At 47.6% G+C, this 15,132-nt stretch overlaps 1 protein-coding gene across 8 annotated transcripts in view; it reads left to right on the top strand.

The window, feature by feature from the left end:
• KDM5A (lysine demethylase 5A) overlaps nucleotides 1–15,132 on the top strand; it is a 1,841,472-nt gene that overhangs the window by 777,983 nt on the left and 1,048,357 nt on the right. The window lies entirely within an intron of this gene.

Here is a 15,132-nt window from a genome sequence, read left to right as displayed (position 1 = left end):
GGAATTTCGTTTAGTGGTACAGCACCTCGACTTCAGAGTAGGGCTACTTTATTTTAGTAGTTTATTACTGCCTCTTTGCTGAGGGGGCACTGTAATTGTAATGGGACAGAACCATAACTCCTCAAAGGGACTGCTTTACTTAATGAGACTGTGCTAACCCTTTTCAGTGTGTCTTTATATTTTGTAATACAGCACTCCTCAACAGCGCAGTTATTCCCTCAATGGGGACAATATGTACTTCTCAGCAGGTCTACTATACTGTGGGGGACATTATTCACAATGCTCTACACTTGCACACATTTGCAGGTTTTTACAGAGGTACTTTGTGATCAGTGAATGCTGAACTGGGAACACTTCTGAGGGTATATCTTGATATACTGGCTATACTTGCCTTTAAACTGCTTTACACTAGTTTGCTGCAAAGTCTTTATCCGAACATACAAACACTAAGGTGCAGCAGAAGGTGAGGGCCTGATTTTCAGCTCCATGTAAAACAAGAAAAGTGCCTTTCCCTGATGCAACAACACTTTTGTTATTTGCTCCTTATTATCTCCCTATATTTATATAGATACATAATGTGGAGCAAATGAGAAGTGTTGTTCCATCAGGGAATTACACTTTTCTTATTTTACATAGCGTTCAGAATCAAGCCCAAAGTAGGATACATTGAGTGCGCTCCACGCAAGTGTGGCGTGGGATTGATACAGGCATACATTTTGTGCCTACAGGGTATGCAGTGTTGTGCCGTAAGTGTTGCAGAGGGTTATCCAGACAAACAATGTTAGCTCAGAATGTACCCACGAGTGAAACCGTATACTGTGCGTTTACAGTGTGCCCATGCATACTGATGTATAGCAGAAGATAAAACCAGGCAGAATGAGAGTGCTCAGAGAGTAAACAATGAGATGTACAAGGCTGCTGTGGGGGCGTTAAGTGTGCTTCTAGTGTACCTACCCAGTCCTGTTCACAGGAGCATTTGCTTTGCTTGCACAATGCTGTGAATTAAAGTGAAGTGGAGGGGTATACACAAACGGATACCGTGCTCAGTGTGTACACAATGCTTTCTTCTAGCATGGATTAGAGTTTATCTAGTGTTATTCACTAGAATACGTTTTTGCACAGATATGTTCAGTGTGATTACTCAGTACATGATGCTGTACTCAAAAGTGCAGCTATGGTTTTATTTAAGCAGGCATGTTGAGTGTGCTTCCATTTTGTGCACATCTGTAACTTAGTCCCTGGCCATTTATTTAGACTGTTCAAGGTGCATGCGGTGCTGTACAATAGAGTAGGTTGGCTTATCTAGACCACCTGAGTGTGATAACAATCTGCACGGTGCAGTACAATATAAAGTGATGCTGTTACCCTGACAAAAGGTGTAAGGGCATCCAATGTGTAGTTGTACACTGGAGTGCGGCTAGCAGTTTATCCAGATATATTAGTGTGCTCCCAATGTACATTGTGATGTGCGCACGCAAGTGAAGTTAATATTTTTTTCAGACGTGTGCATGCATGATGCTGTACACTAGCTATGGAAGTTTATCAAAATGTACAGAGCCTGCTTCCTATCTACATGAGGCTGTACATGAGATTTCCGCAGAGAGTTAGCTTGAAATAAAGCATCAATCTGGTATCCAGATACATGTCTTGTGTTCACAAAGTGCATAGTGCTATACACAATTGCTGTAGCGGGTAATCCAGGTAGGCTTAGTGCCTTCACACCGCTGTATGGGGCTGTAGCGTAGAGTGTAATGTAGGGTTAAGTAAACATGTTTGCTCACACTGCACATGGCTCTGTAGGATCCTGTGTAGGCTACAGTACAGCAGAGGATTTATCCAGAGACCTGGTTTCTATTTTACAAACACAACAGCACCATGACTGTTGCGCTAATAGGCCCCTGCGCTGTGACAGCTGCTCTGCTGAAAGTGAACCTCGCACAATTGTCCATTGCTGAAAGACTCCTTTCCAAACATCCTGATCTGTGGATAAGCACTTCATTTGTGGCGCAGTGTTGCCACCGGGTGGCCAGGCACACAAGTTTGCCTTTTTTAATGCGAAGAAAGGGTTTGCATTTAAACATCAAATATCCCCTTAATCGCCAGCAAAGAGGAGTACCACGGAAATGTTGCTCGTCCTTAATATCTCCTCGACTATGTGAGTGGGCGAGGAGATTTTGCGAGCCCTGCTCTTTCTTTTCTTATTGTTCGCTTTTGCCGCACAGCCAACAGACTGCTCGACGGTTTTTGATGAATAACCTCATCGTCGATGACTGACTGATCAACCAGACGCGGCCTACACTGGCTTCTTTGGGCTTCAACACCCATTACAGTAGGGAGAGAGGGGGAAGGTTCTTCCTACTGACCTCTTTAGAGAATGCATATTCTGTCATCCCCTTTCCCTTTTTGTAGCCAATCTGCCCTTTTAAAAAATAATGGACAAATCTCCCTTTAAATGTTGCCCTACCTGCCATCAAAAATTCCAGTGGAAAGACACGCACCATGTATCCAATTACTGTCTCCCGAGGGATCACCCGGAATAAGCTTGCAAATAGTGTAAACTTTTTCAACCTAAAACCTTAAAAGATTGGCACACCAAGCGCTGGTCCGCTCATGGTATGCCAGGCCGAGGCCTCCATTGACGTGACGAAAGACTCCAGCGAGGGCAGTATCAGTGACACCATGTGCGGTCCCCCGACTCAATAAGCAGGCCCGGTGGCTCTGTGATCGAGAATTCACCCGGCGGCCAGAGCACACATGCACAAGAACACTAAAAACATACCTCAAGGCCGACTTTCAATGGTTCCATTGAGTGTCGAAGCCCACTGAGAGAGCCTCAGGTTCTTGACTGTCCTCTGGACTATCGCGTACGCTTTCACCCCATGACAAATCTCTGAAACGGGACCCGAAGGTCGGTTTGGACACTGAACACAAAAAGGCTCTCCTTTCGCGTGACGAAAAACAGGCGGCAAAAGGTGTTTCAGCGTCCCCCCAAAAAGATGCCGAAAATGCTGGAGTTAATCAAGAAACATGTTAGTGCTTCCCTACTTAAAGCAAGTTTGCCTAAAAAGTCACAATTTTTGACACCTTTGTCCTCTAAAACCACACAGCCTGCAATTTCTCCTCCCCTCCTTCCCTTGTGGAGACTCTCTCATGGGCTATGCACCACAAAGGTCAAACTCGCTCCTAGGCCACCCCATCATGTCAGGATTCCCTCCTTCATGTGACTATACACCTGAACAGTTTAATAAAATCTTGAGGAGAATGTCAAGTTTTGTGGACTTTATGGACAGACACCCAGTTCAACTATCATCCTTTAAGGATACCTCGGAGTCGGGGGGCGGGGGGGAGGCTCAGCACAGCAGCCCCCATCAAAAAGTCTCGTCTTGAGCCACAGCCTAGGCCTCAACCTACCAAGACCCCTCTCTGGATATGTATTACGACGGCCCTTCGGGGTCACAATACCCGGGGGCTCCAGGGGGCACCTTTTATAGTCCAGACCAAGACCAATTTTATGACGACGATGACATTTACGCAATCCAGTCGCCAGGCCACCAGGACCTGCCGGTAGCAGATTCTCCCATTGATAACCAACTACAATATAATGAACTGCTACTAACGGCTAATCAACACTTTAACATCGACACTCAGGAAACACAGGTCGACAGACTTGTGGAAGACATTCTGGGGGACAAAAGGCCTGCCCCCAGTTAATTCAGTTTCTGCAGTCGGTACAAAGACAAATCCAGCCATCCCTACTGGCACCTAGCCTCGCAATGGTGGTCAACCACAGAATAGAAAAACTATTCAGACTGGTGCCACTGACCCCCTGTATATTGGGGATCAGCTTAAACCGGATTAGTTGGTGGTCACCACCAGAAAGAGGCAGACACTCCCCTGGCGTCGCCACTGGCCGGCTAGACAAGAAAGGCAAAAAAAATATACTTTCGGGAGAAAGTTCGCCTTCTCTGTGGCATACCAGACCAGAATCGCCAACAATACTACGCTTGTAGCTAGTTAGGGCTGCCACAAATGAGATGGCCTGGAACGTCAAATCAAGGCCATCCCGAAACACCTAAAGGCTCAATTGCTATAGACTATTACAGAAGAAAAGCAGATATCAAACTGCATCCTGAAAAGTAACCTTGATGCAGCAGATAATGCAGGACACATCATAGCAGACGGTACGCTCATCAAGTGCTACGCCTGGATCAGACAATCTGGGTTTAAGTTAGAAACTCGGGTAACCCTCTTAAACATGCCGGTGGAGCCTAATGTTTTATTCGGGAAGGCGGTCAAAGAAACTCTTAAGAGTGCCAAGGAGGAAATCTCAAATCACTTGACCAGTTAACAAACAAGCCCTATTTTCAACGGGCTCCTCAAACTCGAGAAGGTTTCAGGGCCAGGGTGCTCACCGTTCCTTGGGCTACACTCATGGCCGACAGTCTTTGTCTTGGGGCCAATCGCAAGGTCAAGGTGCCTCTTCCAATGTTCAAAGGGGAAATAAAAAGGGCATAGGAAGGGGCAGAGCCTCACCTGGGAGAGGCTCCACCCCTCCCAAACAATGACACATCGCTTCAGGTCCCCTCCCACGCCACTCCAGTAGGCCAAATGTCACATCACCCACGCATGGGAAGGGATAACATCGGACCGGACAAGTGGGTGTTTGTTCACCGTGGCAGGAGTTTATTGTATGGAGTTGGTTCAAAAACCACCCTACAGCCTGCCAAGTAACAGGCCCATGCATTAACTTGGTTCCACATGCACGCCTGCGTCCAATGCAGGAATGGTTAGCAAAACAATGGTCTCAGGCAAGCTGTCAATGGGACAATCTAGTGGTTGTTGCTAACCCTGTACAGGCTCTTCACTGGTGGTCCAAGGATAACCTGCTAAAAGGAAAACCCTTTTGCGTTACATCAGCACAAGCGATCCCAACTACAGATGCCTCACTCGCTGGATGGGGTACCCACTTCCTTCACCACACAGCCCATGGCCAGTGGAAACACGCTACTGGCCAAAGACACATCAACTTCCTAGAACTGTTGGCAGTCCTCAAGGCGCTTCCAGCCTTTCAGCAACCTCTCACAGGCCAAACAGTGCACGTCCTCACAGACAGCACCACTGCCATGTTCTACCTGAACAGGCAAAGAGGCACACACTGTCTGTCCAAGCTAGCCCCAAAAAATATGCAAGTGGGCACTCGACCGCAACATGTTCCTTGAATCTCAACATGTTCCAGGGGAACTCAATTCTCTTGCAGACACTCTAAGCAGATACCCTCTACCAGAAGAACACAAGTGGCAACTCCACAGATATCTGAGAGAGAATATTCTCACTATGTGGTCATCCCCATTAGACTGGTTCGCCACAAGCCTAAATACACAATGCCCAGACTTTGCATCCAGGTTTCCCCAACCAGGATCCAAGGGGAACGCTCTGTGGATGAACTAACTGGTCAGGGAAATTTACTTAAGCTTTTCCCCAGACACACTCCTGAACAAACTAGTGCACAAGATGCACCATGACCAGTAACTCTAATCCTGGTTGCTCCAATGCGGGCAAGACAACTTTTGTTTCCACATCTGCTCAAACTGGTGATGTGCGAACATTCAAGCTCCCATGCCCGTACAACATGCTAACACAACACAAGGTAGCATCCCTCTATCCACGCCCTCAGTATACGAACTTGGCAGGTTGGGGCCTGAAGTCCTAGAATTTGGCCACTTAAATCTTGCACAAAGGTGTATGGATATCCTAAAAGAGGCACAGAAACCCAACAATAGACACTGTTATTTCAATAAGTGGAAGAGATTTGTGATATGGTGCATGTCACAAACCCTAAACCCAACTGAATGTACTCCAGCTAACATCATACATTACATGATTTACCTACTAGACTCTGGTCTAGTATTAATTTCATTAAAGTACATCTGGCGGCCCTGTCGGCTTTCACCACTTCACAGAACAAGGTGTCCTGGTGGAAAGTTTCTGTCATTAAGATATTCATAGAAGAGGTAAAGCGGCTATACCCCATTTTCAACCCTCCCGCCGGTTGGGATCTAAATGTTGTGCTCTCCAAGCTCATGGGTCCACCCTTTGAGCCTATGCACAAGGCCAGCATAAAACATCTGACTTGCAAAACTGCATTAGTAGTAGCTATCACCTCCATAAGACGAGTCAGTGAGCTACAGACTTTACGTACAAGTCCCTTTTTTCTTTATACACAAGGACAAGGTTGTCCTCAGAACGCATCCTAGGTGCTCACATAAGTTCATTTCAAAGTTCCATGTAAATCAATCCATAGCACTTCCTACCTTCTTTCAAAATCCATCTAACTCAGCAGAAAGAAGCCTCCATACATCTGATGTACAGAGGGCTGTCTTCTACTATGTGAACAAAAAACTAAACCTCTAAGGAAAACAGACCAACACTTTGTTTCCATAGCACCTGGAAGCAAAGGTGATCATATATCGAAGAATGACATCTCCAGATGGCTAGTTAAGTTAATACAGCTCTGCTATTTCCTATCCAAGAAAGTCTTACCTTTCACCCCCAGGGCTCACTCTACCAGAGGTACAGGAGCTACCTTAGCCTTCATTGCAAACATCCCTCTACACGCCATTTGCAAAGCTGCTGCATGGAGTCTGGCATGGATTCACATGCTTCTGAATATTCCCTGTCGTAAGGCTGGGAATCCTCGGTAAAGAAAAAATCAGTTTCAGTTTCTCTTCTGAACTGTCTTTCTCCTAACAACCAATCCCTCTCTCTGGGTCATACTGTCACCAGCCAATGACTGCCCTCTACCTAAGCCCCTCCTTTGGCAGCAATCTTCAGATGTGGTAGCACGTAAAGTGGCAGTAGGACCAAGAGAAGAGCCACAGAGGGGGTAGGCGGGAGGGTTTGCATTTGAATCCATGCCAGACCCATGCTGGAGAACAACAGTTACAGGTAAGTAACTTGTTCCTTCTCCAGCATGGGGTCTGGCATGGATTCACATGCTGATGAATAAAGAATACAGAGCACTACATACATGCACAACCACGGGAGGTGGCAAGGCTTCCTCGTCCCAGTAATTCTGGGGAATCAAATTGACACTTTTGGGCAGAAAAACTGACCATCTCTGCCAAAGACAGAAGGGCATTACTTGCACCATAATAGTATTTTGGAAAGAACGTGGGATGTGGATTGTCCCCCTGGGCACTACTGAAGCCTATTCAGGGGAGAGAAATCTCATCCTCATTTGGTAAGGCGAACCACATGCATGGGAACCTTACTCACAAACTGGAACTTTTATTGGAATACTTTTTTGGTTCTTACTTTTTCTATCACAGAACTGGATAAGGCTGCAAAAGAGCAGTCAAAAGACATTGATTTTTCTCTTATAGTCGTTTTTGCAGCATATAGTTTATTAGGGTCAGATTAGGTTTTGGACACGAGACAGTGAATATTGTTTTTGGACATATTGTCAAAGACCGGTCCATTAGTTTGTTTTGTTGAGGCAGGGAAACCACTCAGAGTTTGGGCTAGTGAGGCATTTTTCCAAACTCCTCTATTTAAATGAAACCATTGGCAAACAAATAAGACTTTAACCGTCTCCTTATTCCGACCCCTCACATAATGTTATTGTTTTCCATTCTAAGTGTATCCCTTGTACTCCTACGTCCCGTCCCCATTGCTCCATACTGTATGGGCGTCCATCGCTAGGGGCAGGAGACGGAACTGTTTTCACCAGAAAAACCTTCCCCTTTACATTTAGATGCACGCAGGGACGCGGCCCTGGGAGAATGCGCTCTCCTGACTTCGCCCCCGCCGGTGCCACTACTCAGTCCTCTTTTCCGCATCGACGGGAACAAACTGCTTTTGCCAGTGCTCCTGGGTTAGGCCTCCAGCTTAGTAATTCCATGTGCTCTTCCCCAGAGAAGTACTTTTGTCGTCTTTTTCTTTTTCCAATCATGTACCACTCTGTCCTCTGGCTCCATGCTCTTCCTTGGCGCATGCAGACATTCAGAGGCTTCAGCAGGTGCCCACCCTGCGAGGGTCTGTTCCCTATGTCCGACCCCCACACCCTCTGCCTCAGCTGCCTTCGCCCTGACCACAGCTGGGAGGGCTGTACCCCGTGCGACACACTTACACCGCATGCTCTAAAGGACAGATTAGCCAGGTGGAGGGAGCTCTTCTGGAAGTCTCATCCAGAGGTGACGGCGTTCGTCAAGCTGAAGACCAGGCCTGAGGTAGGCGCTCTTTTATTTTGCACCCCGCAAAGGCAACTCCTTCCCCAGGAAGCCCACAATCGGGAGGGACCTACCAGGTCCTACTTCCAGCACACATACCGAGGCTGACTCAGCTACCGGCCTACAGGCCGAGGGGTCGCAAGACCCTACTGGTGATTCCACTGAGGGACCGCAAGGTTCTATTACTGGGTCTCGACCAGAGGGGCTACTCCCTAATACTGGACTCATGTTTGCAGGGGCGCCTGTACGCAGTGCCACCGGCGCCATTGCAGAAAGCACTGCGCATACCAGGCCCCTTTCTGAGGTGCATGGTAGGCCTCAATCTCCACCGCTCCACATCCTGGAGGAAGCCGGACCCAGCGGGGCAAGCGCCACGACACAGGCACGTGGCCTGCAGCTGGACAAAATGGCCACCAGGCCAGAGAAAATGGCGCCTCGCCCGACACCTTCCCCCTTTGGGGACCAGGTAGGGAAACGAGTTTCCAGGTGGGACTGGGCATCACCTGGCACTTGGCCCACGGCATATCCATCCGCGTCCCAAGGCAGATACACTTCGCCACATTCAGTAAGACAAGGTGCGCCGAGGTCCCAGCAACCTCAGTGCCCCACGCCTATGCCTGCTGCTACAAGCACTCCTCTGGCCTGTGAAGACAGGTACTTTGACAAGTTCCTTGCTCTCATGTGGTCCCCGCAGATGGGAGGCATATGAGGGGCAGCACAAACCTCTTGCAGCAAATATTCATGCCCACACAATCGGAGCTAAGGCCACAGCGGTTGCTTTCCAGAGGCACATCCCATGGCAGGTAATCAGCAAGGTGGCTACATGGGCCATGCCTTCTGCAAGCACTACTGCTTTGATTCCAGTTCCAAGTCGGACGTTGCATTGGGTTAGGTAGTGTTAAGGAACTTGTTTTCCTAAGAGAGCACCTCTCCACCCTGGGGATACAATCAGTTGTAATTGCCCATACAGTATGGAGGAAAGGGGACGAGACGTAGGAGTAATTATAAGTTACTCACTGCAGTGACTAACATACTCCTAGTCCACAGTCCCCTTTCCTTCATACGTCACACCACCCCCCCCCATAAAACTGGTGTCAGGCATTGTCAATATTGTCGACATGTCAAAGGGGACTGAGGAGTGGTGCCGGTGGGCGGAGTCAGGGGAGCGTGCATGCTCCCAGGGCCGCGCCCCACGCGCATCTAAATTGAAAGGGGAAGAAGATTTTCTGTTGAAAAAGGTTCTGTCCCTAGCGAGGGACACCCATCCAGTAGAGGTTGGTAAGGGGACTGTGGACTAGGAGTAAGTTAGTCACTATGGTGAGTAAGTTATAATTTTTTGGTTTAGGGTTTGGAGATGCAGGGATTGTGTAGGTTGGGTGGTTCCTTTACGGAGTGGTTGTTCAGTGTTTATCTCGGCAAGTTGAAAAGCCAGGTTTTTAGACTTTTCATGAAAGTAGAGTGGTCTTCTGTTATTTCCGTAGGGATCGAGTTCCAATCGCTTGGCTATCAGATTGGAAATGGCAGTTCTTCCGAATGTTTTTTTCTCGTAGAGTTTTGTTTCTATTTGGAGGTTGGTGCTGGATCGTGTGTCTGTTAGGCAAAGTTTGTATGCAGTAGTCCCAAAGGGTACTGCATACAAACATTGCCTAACATTGGTGGCAGGCGGTAAGGATACATTGTAGAGTTGTTACATTGAGAGTTCTGCTTTACTTTTGTAAAATAGTAACCTTCACAAGGCTATGCACCACTAGAAAAGCAATTGTATCATGCCTGATATGGATAACTTCAGACAGGAAGCCTGTCATTCAGACTGTCATTCTAACAGTAGAGCAACTGAAAGAAATGTGTAAGGCCAGGAATCTCCCTTTTAAAGGAAAGAAAAATTAAGTGATTAAAAAATTGTTGAATTAGCGAAGTCTGAGAAGTAGGGCTGTCACCCCTACTCCTTCAGAAAATGTGGAAAATGTTGATGAGGATGATAATGATTCATAGTCTAACTCTATTATTGAAGGGTCAGAAGAGTTAGTCGTCTCAGGATGTGAGCATCTCTTTACCTCAACAAGCTCTTTGGCCTCAACCTTTAGCCACAGGGACCCTACTAGGTCCAATACTGAGTCCAGCATTTGTCTCTCTTGAGAAAAATAGACTTGAGCTAGAGTTCAAAAGGCTACAAATGCAAACTGAAAGTAAACATCAAGAAATCAAACTCTGAGAAATGGAAATGCAACATGCTCTTGAAATGAAGAAATTCTCTTGAAAATGTTTCTCTCCCAGAGTCTTCTAGGTCTTCCAGTCCTAAGAGAACCCTTGCATGGCTAAGGAAGCTGTGAGTATGTATGAGTTGAAACTTGATATTTTGGATTGGTTGGGTGCTTTTGAGTATAACTATGGGATTCAGGGTTTCACAGGGAATCAGTTGATTCCTTGGCTTTTGTCTAGGTTCCCTCAGGTTGCAACTGATGCTGTAATGGAGGTGGGGGAACTTGAAAGATTGGAGTATGAAAATGTGAAGCTAGTTTTGATAGCTAAATTTGGGAAAACTCCTTCCCAGTACCTTAAGAGGTTTAGGACCCTCGAAAAGACTGATGGTACCCCTTAGGCTACCTGGGTATGTGCCTGTTTGAGAAACTTAGATGGCTGGGTTAAGGGTTACAAAGTTAACACTTTTGAAGGAATGAGAAATCTTTTTTTGATGCCTCCTCTCCTTAGCTGAGACAGCACTTGGCTGACTCTAAAGAGCTTCATCCCAAGAAGCTAGGAAAGGCTGCTGATTTGTGGGTTGCGAATAGGGCTACTCACAAGGTTTCTGGTGCAACTCAGAAAAAGGATGAAGGGAAGCAGCAAAAGAAGGATGGTAAAGAGAATTCTAATACCTCCAGTCCAAAAGAGGGCCCCAAACAGAAACGGGGTAAGCCACAAGGGAAACCGAATCAGTCTAGTGATACCTCTGGTGCCAAACCAGAGGGAGGTTAGCAGAAGCCCCCATTTGTATAAACATTCGGAAAATCTTATGCTTGTAGGTCAACTGACCATGTGAAAGGGGATCCCAGATGCAAGGGCAAACATTCAGGGTCCACACTGCCTCCTTGGCCTTCTCCCCAGAGGAAGAAGTACATATGGCTAGTGGAAACTTTCAACTATTGGCTGAAGACCCCATTGGAGTCTCTGCCAGTGTTTCTTTAGTGTCCCTGGGTCTGCGGGAACAGCAGCATTTAGATGTCTATAATTCTATTCCAGATAACACAAAAGAATGTTAAAAGGACAGTGTACTTGTAAATGGTCAGGGGACCCCTGCCATTAGAGTCACTGGGGCCAGCATTACTGTGGTGGATGAAACCTTTTTCAAACCGGAGGATGTTGCTAAGGCAATCAAAGGCCGAACTAAGCTTGCTGGAGGCTCTGTCCAAATGCTTCCAAGATTACCAGATCTCATCCAGTGCAACAACATGACTGTCAGAATACCTGTTAGTGTACAAAGTGAGGTGCCTGAGAGAGTCCTGCTGGGGAATGACTTAAAAACTCTTGGAGTTGTATCAAGCACCCCCAGGCCTCCCAGTAAAAGGTAACAAGAGCAGACAAGGCCCGAGAGATCTCCCTAAAGGACTCTCAAGAGGTTGTTACAGGAGAACCTATAACACCCAGTCCACAGGAAATGCCAACTTCTACTTCCAGGAAAAAGGAGACAAAGGGGAAACCCAAGGTCTCCGGAAACAAGAAAGATAGCACTCCTGTGCATCCAACTAGGACATCCCCGAGAGAACTGTCCAAATTTACACCTGTGACTACACCACCAGCTGAGGCTGAGTGTGAGGAACAACCAGTAGAGGTTGAATCAGCTTCTGAAGATTCAGAGCTGGAAGACCACCTTCCCCCAGTTGGGGATCTGGATCCTAAATACCATTCTGAGCTGCAGTCTTTACTGGCAGAAAGTGGTTACTGTAGGTCAGACTTACGCAGAGGTCAAAAAGTGTCCTACTCTTGAAGGACTTCGCCAATAGGCAGCTTCCCAGCTGGAAGGGCAAGAGCCAGGGAAGCACCAGTTGTACTGGGAAGATGTTCTCTTCTACAGTGAACCTACTGAGTCTATCCCAGGGGACTACAGAAGACTTGTAGTGCCTCAGGAGATAAGACACCAGTTCCTACAGTTAGCCCACGAGATTCCTTTGGCTGGTCACTTAAGCTTTAAGAAGACCAAGGAAAGGCTTTCTCTTTATTTCTAATGGCCTAAGTTCCGGTCTGACGTGGATACATTCTGTAGGAGCTGTCACACTTGTCAGACATCTGGCAAGAGTGGAGCCAAGAATGTGGCACCTTTTGGTTCCTCTCCCAGTGGTGAGAGTTGCTTTTGAGAGGGTATGAATCGACATTGCTGGTCCCTTAGACCCTCCAACCTCTTCAGGAAATCGATTTATATTGGTTGTAGTAGACCATGCTACTAGGTATCCTGAAGCTATACCGATGAGGACTGTTACTGCTCAGGCAGTGGCTAAGGCCCTACCTGATATTTTTACCCGAGTCGGTTTTCCTAAGGAGGTTTTCTCTGACAGGGGATCTAATTTTATGTCCCACTACATGCAGGCCACGTGGAAAAACTGTAGAGTAACTTACAAGTTCTCAACTGCCTACCATCCCCAGACGAATGGATTTGTAGAGAGGTGTAACTGTACTATGAAGAGCATGATGGGTGCTTTAGAAGAACCCCTTAGAAGAAAGTGGGACCTTCTACTGCCATGCCTTCTATTTGCTTATAGAGAAGTCCTTCAGGAGGGAGTTGGATTTAGTCCCTTTGAGCTCCTCTATGGTCATCCAGTTAGAGGTCCTTTGGCCCTAATTAAGGAGGGGTTGGAGAGTGCTCATTCCCCCAAGCCAGTTAGAGTCACTATGTGTTAGGTCTCCGAAGGAGAATGACACACATGATGACCAACGCTTCCGAGAACGTGAAAGGAGGTCAGGCTCTCGTGAAGCATAGGCATGACCAGAAGGCCAACATGGTTGAGTTTACTCAAAACCAGCAGGTTCTAGTTATGGTACGTACAAGGCAGAGGGCCTTACAGGAAAAATGGATTGGACCCTTCACTTCAAAGTTGTAGGAAAACTTGGAGAGGTTAATTATTTGGTGGACTTAGGCAATCCTAAGGAGTCCCCCATTGATTGATATTTTATTTCTATCGCGCATGTACACAAGTGTTTCAGAGCGCGACAAGGCAAGGGAGGGGAACATGGGAGAACAAAACAACGATCTTACTAGGCCCAGTCACATTGAGAACGCGTAAGTGCATGGGGGAGGGGAAAAGTGCATGGAAGGAGGGAGAAATGGAAAGTGCGAAGCAGAAGAGAAACAGATAAATAACCATAAATAAATAATGGAGGCAACAAACAGTGGTAATACAGCCAGCAATTTGCAAGTGCTAGGTTTAAGGCAGCAGACAGGGTAGGTCTGATAATTGCAGGAAGAAAAGGGGGGGCTTTATGGGTACAGATACAGACCCCAGTGCAAGGGGTGGCCCGGAGGCAGTGCGGGAGGGTGGCAGGGTGAGCAGGTACCTGGGCCCGAAGGACAGAGGGTGGCCAGGTGCACAGTGCCAAGAGAGAACAGATCAGCAGGGGAGAGGCGGAGCGAAGGCAGAAGAAAAGAGGAAGGTCTTGAGGTGCTTCCGGAACTGGAGATGGTTCTCCTCAAGTTTTAGAGTGGCAGGAAGGCTATTCCAGCGGGAGGCCCCAGCCGAAGACTGAGATCTATCCCCAGCTCGCTTCTTTGAAAAACGACTGACCCTGAGGGAGTTGGAGGTAGAGGAGCGAAGAGCTCGAGAGGGGAGGTATTTGCGGAGGGATAGCCGAAGGTATTTTGGACCCAGGCCCCAGAAAGCCTTGTGGATAATGCAGAGGGTTTTGAATTCAATCCTTGCATCCACTGGGAGCCAGTGGAGAGATTTCAGAGCTGGAGAGATGCGATCCCAGGGCTTGAGGCCAAGGACAAGTCTCGCAGTCCGGTTCTGGATTAGTTGCAGAGGGCGGAGAATAGAGATAGGTAGATTTAGATAGAGGCTGTTACAATAGTCCAAGCTCGAGAGAACCAGAGCTTGGGATACCATGAGCGTCTGGGGGAAGGAGAGGAAAGCCAGAGTATCTCTGAGGAGGTGCAGTCAGAAATTTGACTTTTTAGAAACCTCAGAGATGTGGGCGGAGAAGGAAAGGGTGGAGTCAAAGATGACCCCGAGGTTCTTAGCCTCGCAGGTGGGGGTAGGAGGAGGGCCAAGGGAGGCCGGCCAGAGAGTGAGGGAAAGGATGGTGAAGGTGTGCCGATGAGGAGGATCTCCGTCTTGCTGGCATTCAGACAACACCAATCTTGAATGGCAGTTAGGCAATCAGAGATGAGCGAGGGAGAGGAGGTGGCAGAGGGCAGCCTGAAAATAAGTTGTGTCAGCGTAGCACTGGAAATTTGAGCAGAAAGTGACAATGCAGTGGGCAAGAGTTGCCAGGTATTGGTTGAAAAGCCAGTGTGAGAGGTTAGACCCCAGGGGAACACCACAGGTAGAGAGGAAGATAGATGAAAGGAAGGACCCAAGTTGGACCTGGGAGGGTCGATCTGAGAGGAAAGAGGTCAGCCAGGCCAGAGCCTGATCAGTGATACCCAGATTTTCACGGAGACAATTGAGCAGGATGGTATGGTTGACTGTTTCGAAGGCAGAAGAGAGATCGAGGAGGATGAGGACAGAGGGAATGTTAGAGTCAAGGTTGGAGAGCAGATCTTCACGGATGTTCAGGAGAGCAGTTATCGTGCTTCTGGCAGCTCTGAAGCCAGACTGGTGGTCATGGAGACAGCCAACAGAATTGGAATGAAGGTTAAGCTGAGAGATGGCCAACTTTTCCAGGAGTTTGCCAAGAAAGGGAGTAATGGAAATTG

This window comes from Ambystoma mexicanum, chromosome 12 (genome assembly GCF_040938575.1).
Source record: "Ambystoma mexicanum isolate Mex_15411 chromosome 12, UKY_AmexF1_1, whole genome shotgun sequence".
Taxonomy (NCBI): Eukaryota; Metazoa; Chordata; class Amphibia; order Caudata; family Ambystomatidae; genus Ambystoma; species Ambystoma mexicanum.
The sequence above is the reverse complement of the archived record's forward strand: the minus strand, read 5'-3'. Positions and strand labels throughout refer to the sequence as shown.